The sequence below is a fragment of the Coccinella septempunctata genome, chromosome 8 (genome assembly GCF_907165205.1).
Source record: "Coccinella septempunctata chromosome 8, icCocSept1.1, whole genome shotgun sequence".
Lineage (NCBI taxonomy): Eukaryota > Metazoa > Arthropoda > Insecta > Coleoptera > Coccinellidae > Coccinella > Coccinella septempunctata.
This window is the reverse complement of record NC_058196.1, coordinates 3,959,491-3,969,469: the sequence shown is the minus strand read 5'-3', so window position 1 is coordinate 3,969,469 and position 9,979 is coordinate 3,959,491. Positions and strand designations below refer to the sequence as shown.

The 9,979-nt window shown below is 32.3% G+C and overlaps 1 long non-coding RNA gene across 1 annotated transcript; it reads right to left on the bottom strand.

Annotated features, from left to right (window-relative positions):
• Positions 1-870: 870 nt before the first annotated feature.
• Positions 871-2,081, bottom strand: LOC123318803. The gene is made up of 4 exons (XR_006538398.1): positions 2,064-2,081; positions 1,912-1,951; positions 1,187-1,241; positions 871-1,103 (listed from the first exon to the last, which is right to left on the bottom strand). It is a non-coding gene; the product is annotated as an uncharacterized LOC123318803 (long non-coding RNA).
• Positions 2,082-9,979: the final 7,898 nt, after the last annotated feature.

The window sequence follows — 9,979 nt, the reverse complement described above, 5'->3', positions numbered from 1 at the left end:
TCCTAGTGATATCTTTTTTGTTATTGATAAAATTCCAAAACTTTTTAGGGTTTTCTTGAAGTTCTACTTCTACATTCATCAAATATTTTTTATAAGCAGTTCTAATATCTTTTTTAATTTTGGATCTTAATTCATTGAATCTTTCATAGTAACAACTTAGTAAATGCCTCTTATATAGTCTATGATATTTATTTTTTTGTTTTATATCATTAATTATATCACTACAATTGAAAACAGAATCGATAATGCAAATTCAGCTCAGATGGACGATATGAGAGATAAAGAAAAATTATCAACTCCTCTTTTGTAGAGCTCAGAAAGTTCTATAAAAAATCAATGATGCTATATATGTAACTCTCGTGAATAACCCAATTAATCCGTTTCAACGTTATATATTTGATTCGAGAATATTCTCCATTTAAAGAGGTGTTTTGAGCAACCTCAAATAAAGTAACCTCAGTTAAAATACTGAAAGAGTTGAAATTATTATATCAAAATTTTGAAACCATACGATGAGTGGAGAAATGGTTTTAATAAAAGAAATTATTCCTGCGAATGTATTGAAAGAGAAAGAGGTAAGAGAAAGGTTCCGAAAAAATTCAAGAATACTCCAAATAATTCTTCGGTACGCTCTTCTATAGAAAATGAACTTACGGGAAGTGTTGATTTCGAGGAAGTGAACAAGTTGATTGAATACAAAAAAGGAAAATTATCTCACTGAGCGGGTACTTATTTTTCAAAAACAAAAATTTTCAGTTATTTTCTGTTGTGAACATACTTCATAAAAATATTTGTTATGAAATTAACATAATCGCTATTTTATTTTTTTGAAAATTTGAATTGTTAGATGGTTTCAAGAATGAAAAAATATAATTTTTGGCTTATTTATTTATTTGAATAATTATAACAGAGTATGGGCACTGAAAAATCTGCTGCTTTGGGCGCTGACTCTCTCAAGATAGTCCTTCAGGATTTGCGGGATGACGTCCATGTGATTGGCGGGTGGTATCGCCGTTATGTTAGACAGCGTTCTTTTCACTACAGAATGGTCTTATTCCTCGTCGTCGCTGATATCGGACAACGCCAATTGTATTCTGAGATCGCTGGAGGAGAAATTAAGGATTAGTTGAATGCGAATCTACGGTTTGGAATGCGGTTCGAAAGCATTTGACGGAGAGTTACTTACGCTGATGTCCCAGAGATGTTGTGCAAGGTTTGATCGGAAAGTTTTTCATTCTGTTCTGAAAAGGAAAAATAATGGTTACTAGATAAAAATTTCGAATTTTGGTGAAAGCCAGCAAGGTCTAGATCTATTCTCGCAACCAATTACCTCATAGGTGATCAGAAGTTTTCCTAGTTAAAGTTCTGAGCAGCATTATGTGCAATACTTCGACAATACATTTCATATCAATTTACATTGTAGCCTTGAGAAAAAGCTGAATAATGTCCGAAACGTCGGCCAAATGATAAAGAAATTCAATAGTTCAGATTCCTTAAAATCTCATCATATATGAAAAAATGGACCTTAACGAAACAAAAAGTTTCAACAAGCTGAAAGACCCCGCCAAAAAATCGAATTCCCTAAAATTTTCGCAAGTGAAAACGAACAAGTTTTCGAATGAAAATCAGGTTATTTAGAACCATCACATCGGCTGAAAACTGCCCGTTCGCGGATTTCCATTCAGGCTTCCTGTGATATTGTATTTCAATTTTATCACGTGATTGGCGATTTTCATGTTCCGTTCGACGTCCCTGAATTTTGACTCAAGATTTGAAATGAAGTCTGTGTGTATACGTTGAAATTTCATTGCAAAGACAAATCAGAGAAATTTGGTTTCGAAAAAAATTTTAGTTTCTCAGATGAGTTGAATGTTGGGAGCGTAAATGTGGAGATAAATTATTTGTACTTACTCGGGGTAGAGGAACCTTTACAAAGGGGCATCTCTGATAGCTGAAATTGAAAAAAGGAATTAGTGTTGATCGATGTGTGGTTTCTTTTTCTCCCTATCAATATGAAAAAAATGTAATATTGAAATAGGAAAAAAATATCTTATCAAACTCACCGTTGCCTTAGGATGATGGAAGATAAATTTTTTTTTGTTAATATCCAACCCCGAAATGGGAACAATAGGCGAAAGTTTTGCTTTCATAATGATCATTTCCTTCAGAGCCCTGTCTACTTCGAAGTTCGAGGAAGCTGGACTCTGGTGAAGTAGAGTTTTTCTGTCCTGTAAAATAAAAATCATGTGTAAGTATTAAGGATACCTAGTTTCGATAATGAAATTTACTACGATTTTTGAAAGAGTCTGGAGTTGACAAGAGTTCACTTATTTACCACTCAGAACGTTTATTGGATGGAAATGCTGAGAGGATAATACATGCTGTACGTCGAATTACGAAGGCAATAGAATAATTTAAATAAATCCAAAATCTTTCAGCTCGTATTTCACAGCGAGGCATAATTTTTAGAAGAACTGGTGTTTCATACTTACCGGTACAGGAACGGCTGTACGCCTCACTTGATTATGACTAGGATCACCCATGGTCATAGGACGACGCATTATTAGTGGAGATAGACCATTTACTTTCTGTTTGTAGGCGGCATAGTTGTAGTTAATTTGCCTATTCTTGTGGCCCTGATAAGGGCCGCGTTCGTGGGGTCTGATGTCGAAGGGCCTTTGTTGGTTCGATACGGGGCCGGCTGGACGGGTCATTCGATAAGCAGTAGGACGACCCATGGCCATAGGACGACGCATCATTTGTTGATATGCGCCGTTTCCGCTATGTTCGTAGTTGTTTTTGTTGATTTGCCTGACCTGGTGGCCCTGAGAAGGGCCGCTTTCGTGTGGCCTGCTGTCGACTGGCCTGTGTTGAATCGGTTTCTTCTCGGGCATAAAATGAAAGCCAGGATGGTGGTGGTTATTTTTCTTCATCAACTCGTGCCTGGCTTCAACAGAAGTTGGTCTGCAAGGAAAAATATTGATTAGTATTCTGTTTATATAAAGTAGTTCAGTAAAAGTTTGGGTATTTCAAAAAGGGCTGCACATTGAGATATGACGCGTTGCACGATAAAATGTGCGATGATTTGAATCTTCCTTGACTGAAGTCAAGGATAACATCTTCATAATGCTCGTCACAAAAATTAAGCAGTGACATTCTACCGATCAATCCTGACAAGTATTTGAAATAAGTTGGAAAAATAGCGTTGTTGAGACACATCTCAATGTCAGTAAGGGTCTTGTGAATTCTACATTTAATTACCTGTTTGCTGGCTGATGGGGTGGCATGTGTGTTCTCGGTTGCACCGCATATAGAGTGGTGAAACCAGGCTGGATCAAGACCTTCTTCCCATCGAATAAATGCTTGGCCCTGCTATACTCTCCCAGTACGCCGTTAATTCTTTTCACCAACGGGTCATTCTTATTTGTAGGAACCTGAGAAAAATTAAAAAAAATTGAGATCAGTTGAAAGATGATTAAAGCAAGGCTACTAGGATAATTTTTCAAAATTATAATGACTCATACAGTTTTGAATTATCATTTCATTATCGAAGATGTTATGATATTGAAAAGTTTCGAAGTTGTCGAAAAAATTAAAATGGGGGGATTTATACGCGAGGACTCCAGGAAATAATGTTGGGGCTTAGAGATCCATATCATTATGTCTACATAAAATATCACTTCTAAAATATTGTGATTAATCTATAGGGAAAGATGATAGAACAAATACTGACTGGCGGATCGAAACTAAAAAAGGTGCGTTTAAGAATCCCCAATCCCGGATTGTGGGTCATAGGCCCATTTTATATTCAAATTGGATACCATCTGATGGGCGCTAAGATGTTCTGAATCTCTTTTTTTGCATTTCACAGAACCTTTCGTGCTTGTGGAAAATGGATCGATATAATGTGTGGAAATTGGTCATGAGAAATACGTGGGTATTTGTTTTGACATTCTGAAAAATACACTTTCGATTGGGTATTGAAATATGCACGGAAAGATGATTTCATAAGGGGCCCTTGTGAGACTGGGTCACATTTCAAGAAGGTGAGAGATCAGACGGTAAATACATCAACAGCTCTTTCTGTTTTTATCCTGATGTGAGCAGTTCTTCCTAGAAGGTGATAATACTAACACCCTGGAATATATCACTAAGGGTACTTGAAACTGATAGGACTCATCGAAAAACACAATAAACTTTTCGAAAGCACATCAGTGGTTATTTGTAAAAATATGTAATAAATGGTTCAAAGCTCACCTTAACTGGATTTCCGAAGAGGGGGGGAAGCACTAGTGGTGTACCTCCCGTATTTTCTTGCATCCTGGCTCTCAACTGTTTTTCCTGCTCCCGCCGGCGTTCCCTGTAAATAACGAATGGGTTAATATTAGGCTCAACAGGTACATGACTGCCAAACAATACAAAGAGCAACAAAAAATTGATGTACGTAAAAAGGAGATAGGCACAAAAATAAGGAATTCAGCGAGAATCGAATTTCATCATCGGTGTCGCAAACTTGATCGGATCTCGTCTATTTTTTGACCTCGAAGTGGTAATCCATGATCTACTTCATTATATCACTACCGTTATCAATTAGTTCGATATCAAGCAGCAGTCCAAAAACTCGTGTTCAGAGGAGAGTCAGTCATTCAGATTGAATAAGAACTATGAGACATTATAATATGTTTTTAAATGTATCCTATTGAAAACAGCTCTATAGTTAGAAAAGCAAACAAGATGAAGAATGTGATGATTGGAATATCAGAATTGTTGAAAATATTGAATCACAATTATGCAACCATACCTTGAGTTTTTTAGATGTTTCTGAGTTTAAGAGATACAAAACTGCAAATTCAACTGGGAATTTAGAGGACATTCCATCTTATATTCAAAAAAATGATATTTCGCGAAAAATATATATTTGTGAAACAGTATAATGATTTCTGGTTATTTTAATTCTGCATGTCATTTCGAAAACCAGAAATTATGTTAACTATTCAAAGTTCACAAGAATGAATGAAAAAAAAATTTTTATTCGGAAGAATTATACTGAATAAAATTTCTGAACTTTATTTAGTAAAAAGGTAGGGATGCAGAATATTGAGAGAACGCATTAACTATCGATCAGGTTTCTACCTGGAATTTCAAGAACATTCTATCATATTCTTCAAAAGAATAATACTTTGCTAAAAGTCTAAATTCGTGAAACTGTAACATGATTATTTGTTATTTTGATTCTGCTTGTAATTTTGAGAAACTAAAATTATGTTAACTATTCAAAGATCACAAGAATGAATGAAAAAAAAATTCATATTTGGAAGAGCAAAAGGAGGAAGTGATAATTGAAATATTGAATGAGTTGAAAATACTGAATTACAATTGAGAAACCATACCTTGAGATTTTTAGATGTTCCTTAGTTCAAAAGATACGAAACTGCAAATTCAACTGGGAAATTAAAAGATATTCCATCTTATTTTCAAAACAATAATATTTCGCAAAAAATCCATATTCGTGAAACAGTATAATGATCCTTGGCTATTTTGATTCTGCATGTAATTTTGAAAAACTAAAAAAATGTAAACCATTCAAAGTTCACACAAATGAATGAAAAAAAATTATATTTGGAAGAGTCAAAAGAGAAAAGAAAGTGATAATTGAAATATTGAATAAGTTGAAAATATCTAATCACAATTAAGAAACCATAGGATAAGTTTCGATATGTTCTCAATTGAAAAGGAAATCGTTTATGCAAATTCAACCTAGAATTCCGAGAACATTCTATCTTATTTTTCGAAAGATTAATACTCTGCTAAAAGTTTATAATCTAAGTAATGTAATGTAATTCTCACGAAACGGTATCATGATTATTTGTTATTTTTAATATGCATGTAATTTTGAGGAACCGAAATGATTTTATGCTAGTCAAAGTCCACAAAAATGAAAGAAATAAGCCTGTTTTATATTTCAAAACGCAAACAAAAAGAAGAAACAGTTTATTTGATTATTGAAGGGTTGAAAATATCGAATCAAAATTTTGAAACAATACGATAAGTGGAGAAATATTTTCAACGAAAAGAATATCAATTCTGCAAATGTATTGAATTAGTACGGGGTTAGAGTGGCTATTCAAAAAAATTTAAAAAGTGAATAGTGGGAAATATAAGAAACCTGAAATTCAATGGAGAGAGAGAGAGAGAGTTATACTGAATAGAACTTTATCTACTAAAAGAGTAGGGATGCCGAATTTTGAGAAAACTCATTAACTATCGGTCAGGTTTCTACCTGGAGTTTCGAGAACATTCTATCTTTTTTTTTTCGAAATAATGATATTTTGCTAAAAGTCTATATTCGTGAAACTGTATCATGATTATTTGTTATTTCGATTCTTCATGTAATTTTAAGAAACTGAAATCATGTTAAATATTCAAAGATCAAAAGAATGAATGAAAAAAAAATTTATATTTGGATAAGCAAAAAGAAAAAAAGATAATTGAAATATTGAAAATATTGAATCACAATTGAGAAACCGAACGATAGGTTTTGGAATGTTCTCAATTGAAAAGGAAATCAATAATGCAAATTTAACCTAGAATTTCGATTAAATTCTATCCTATTTTTCAAAAGAATAATACTTTGCTAAAATTCTATTCTCGCGAAACGGTATCATGATTGTTTTTTATTTTGAATATGCATGTAATTTTGAAGAACCGAAATGATTTTCTGCTAGTCAAAGTGCACAAAAATGAAAGAAATAAGCCTGTTTTATATTTCAAAACCCAAACAAAAGGAAGAAACAGTTTATTTGATTATTGAAGGGTTGAAAACATTGAATCACAATTTTGAAACCATGCGATGAGTGGAGAAATATTTTCAACGAAAAGAATCAATTCAGCAAATGTATTGAATTAGTACGAGGTTAGAGTGGCTATTCAAAAAAATTTAAAAATTGATTAGTGAGAAATATAAGAAACCTGAAATTCACTGGAGACTTGATTAAATGAAAAATATCTTGATGTTATTAACTTTTTCTACACTAACTAATTCGAAGTCATTCTGAATATACACTACTTACATCAGCTTCTCGTACCAATCATTAGTTAACTTCATTTTCAAATTTTATCGATACGGTATTCTGAATGAAAAGATTCACAAAACTTTGCCAATGATCTAGAAGACACTAAGGAATACGCCGAAATTTTCAACATCTCAAAAGAGCGAACAGTGTTATACTGAATAGAACGTTATCTACTAAAAGAGTAGGGATGCAGAATTTTGAGAGCACGCATTAACTAACGGTCAGGTTTCTACCTGGAATTTCGAGAACATTCTATCATATTTTTCAAAAGAACAATACTTTGCTAAAAGTCTAAATTCGTGAAACTGTATCATGATCATTTGTTATTTCGATTCTTCATGTAATTTCTAAAAACTGCAATTATGTTAACCATTCAAATATCACAAGAATAAATGAAAAAAAAACTTTCATTTCTAAGAGCAAAAAGAAAAAAGATAATTGAAAAATTGAAAATATTGAATCACAATTGAGAAACCGAACGATAGGTTTTGGAAGATTCTCAATTGAAAAGGAAATCAATTATGCAAATTTAATCTAGAATTTCGACAACATTCTTTCCTATTTTTCAAAAGAATAATACTTTGCTGAAATTCTATTCTCGCGAAACGGTACCATGATTATTTGTTATTTTGAATATGCATGTAATTTTGAAGAACCGAAATGATTTTCTGCTACTCAAAGTCCACAAAAATGAAAGAAATAAGCCTGTTTCATATCTCAAGACGCAAACAAAACGGGGAAAGAGTATAATTGATTATTGAAGGGTTGAAAATATTGAATCACAATTTTGAAACAATAGGATGAGTGGAGAAATATTTTTAACGGAAAGAATATCAATTCTGCAAATGTATTGAATTAGTACGGGGTTAGAGTGGCTATTCAAAAAGATTCAAAAATTGATTAGTGGGAAATATAAGAAACCTGAAATTCTCTGGAGACTTGATTAAATGAAAAATATTTTGATGTTAACAACTTTTTCTACACTAACTAATTCGAAGTCATGCTGAATATACACTACTTACATCAGCTTCTCGTACCAATCATTAGTTAACTTCATTTTCAAATTTTATCGATACGGTATTCTGAATGAAAAGATTCACAAAACTTTGCCAATGATCTAGAAGACACTAAGGAATACGCCGAAATTTTCAACTTCTCAAAAGAGCGAACAGTGTTATACTGAATAGAACGTTATCTACTAAAAGAGTAGGGATGCAGAATTTTGAGAGCACGCATTAACTAACGGTCAGGTTTCTACCTGGAATTTCGAGAACATTCTATCATATTTTTCAAAAGAACAATACTTTGCTAAAAGTCTAAATTCGTGAAACTGTATCATGATCATTTGTTATTTCGATTCTTCATGTAATTTCTAAAAACTGCAATTATGTTAACCATTCAAATATCACAAGAATGAATGAAAAAAAAACTTTCATTTCTAAGAGCAAAAAGAAAAAAGATAATTGAAATATTGAAAATATTGAATCACAATTGAGAAACCGAACGATAGGATTTGGAAGGTTCTCAATTGAAAAGGAAATCAATAATGCAAATTTAATCTAGAATTTCGACAACATTCTATCCTATTTTTCAAAAGAATAATACTTTGCTGAAATTCTATTCTCGCGAAACGGTATCATGATTATTTGTTATTTTGAATATGCATGTAATTTTGAAGAACCGAAATGATTTTCTGCTACTCAAAGTCCACAAAAATGAAAGAAATAAGCCTGTTTCATATCTCAAGACGCAAACAAAACGGGGAAAGAGTATAATTGATTATTGAAGGGTTGAAAATATTGAATCACAATTTTGAAACAATAGGATGAGTGGAGAAATATTTTTAACGGAAAGAATATCAATTCTGCAAATGTATTGAATTAGTACGGGGTTAGAGTGGCTATTCAAAAAGATTCAAAAATTGATTAGTGGGAAATATAAGAAACCTGAAATTCTCTGGAGACTTGATTGAATGAAAAATATTTTGATGTTAACAACTTTTTCTACACTAACTAATTCGAAGTCATGCTGAATATACACTACTTACATCAACTTCTCGTACCAATCATTAGTTAACATCATTTTCAAATTTTATCGATACGGTATTCTGAATGAAAAGATTCACAAAACTTTGCCAATGATCTAGAAGACACTAAGGAATACGCCGAAATTTTCAACTTCTCAAAAGAGCGAACAGTGTTATACTGAATAGAACGTTATCTACTAAAAGAGTAGGGATGCAGAATTTTGAGAGCACGCATTAACTAACGGTCAGGTTTCTACCTGGAATTTCGAGAACATTCTATCATTATTTTCAAAAGAACAATACTTTGCTAAAAGTCTAAATTCGTGAAACTGTATCATGATCATTTGTTATTTCGATTCTTCATGTAATTTCTAAAAACTGCAATTATGTTAACCATTCAAATATCACAAGAATGAATTAAAAAAAAACTTTCATTTCTAAGAGCAAAAAGAAAAAAGATAATTGAAATATTGAAAATATTGAATCACAATTGAGAAACCGAACGATAGGATTTGGAAGGTTCTCAATTGAAAAGGAAATCAATAATGCAAATTTAATCTAGAATTTCGACAACATTCTATCCTATTTTTCAAAAGAATAATACTTTGCTGAAATTCTATTCTCGCGAAACGGTATCATGATTATTTGTTATTTTGAATATGCATGTAATTTTGAAGAACCGAAATGATTTTCTGCTACTCAAAGTCCACAAAAATGAAAGAAATAAGCCTGTTTCATATCTCAAGACGCAAACAAAACGGGGAAAGAGTATAATTGATTATTGAAGGGTTGAAAATATTGAATCACAATTTTGAAACAATAGGATGAGTGGAGAAATATTTTTATCGGAAAGAATATCAATTCTGCAAATGTATTGAAT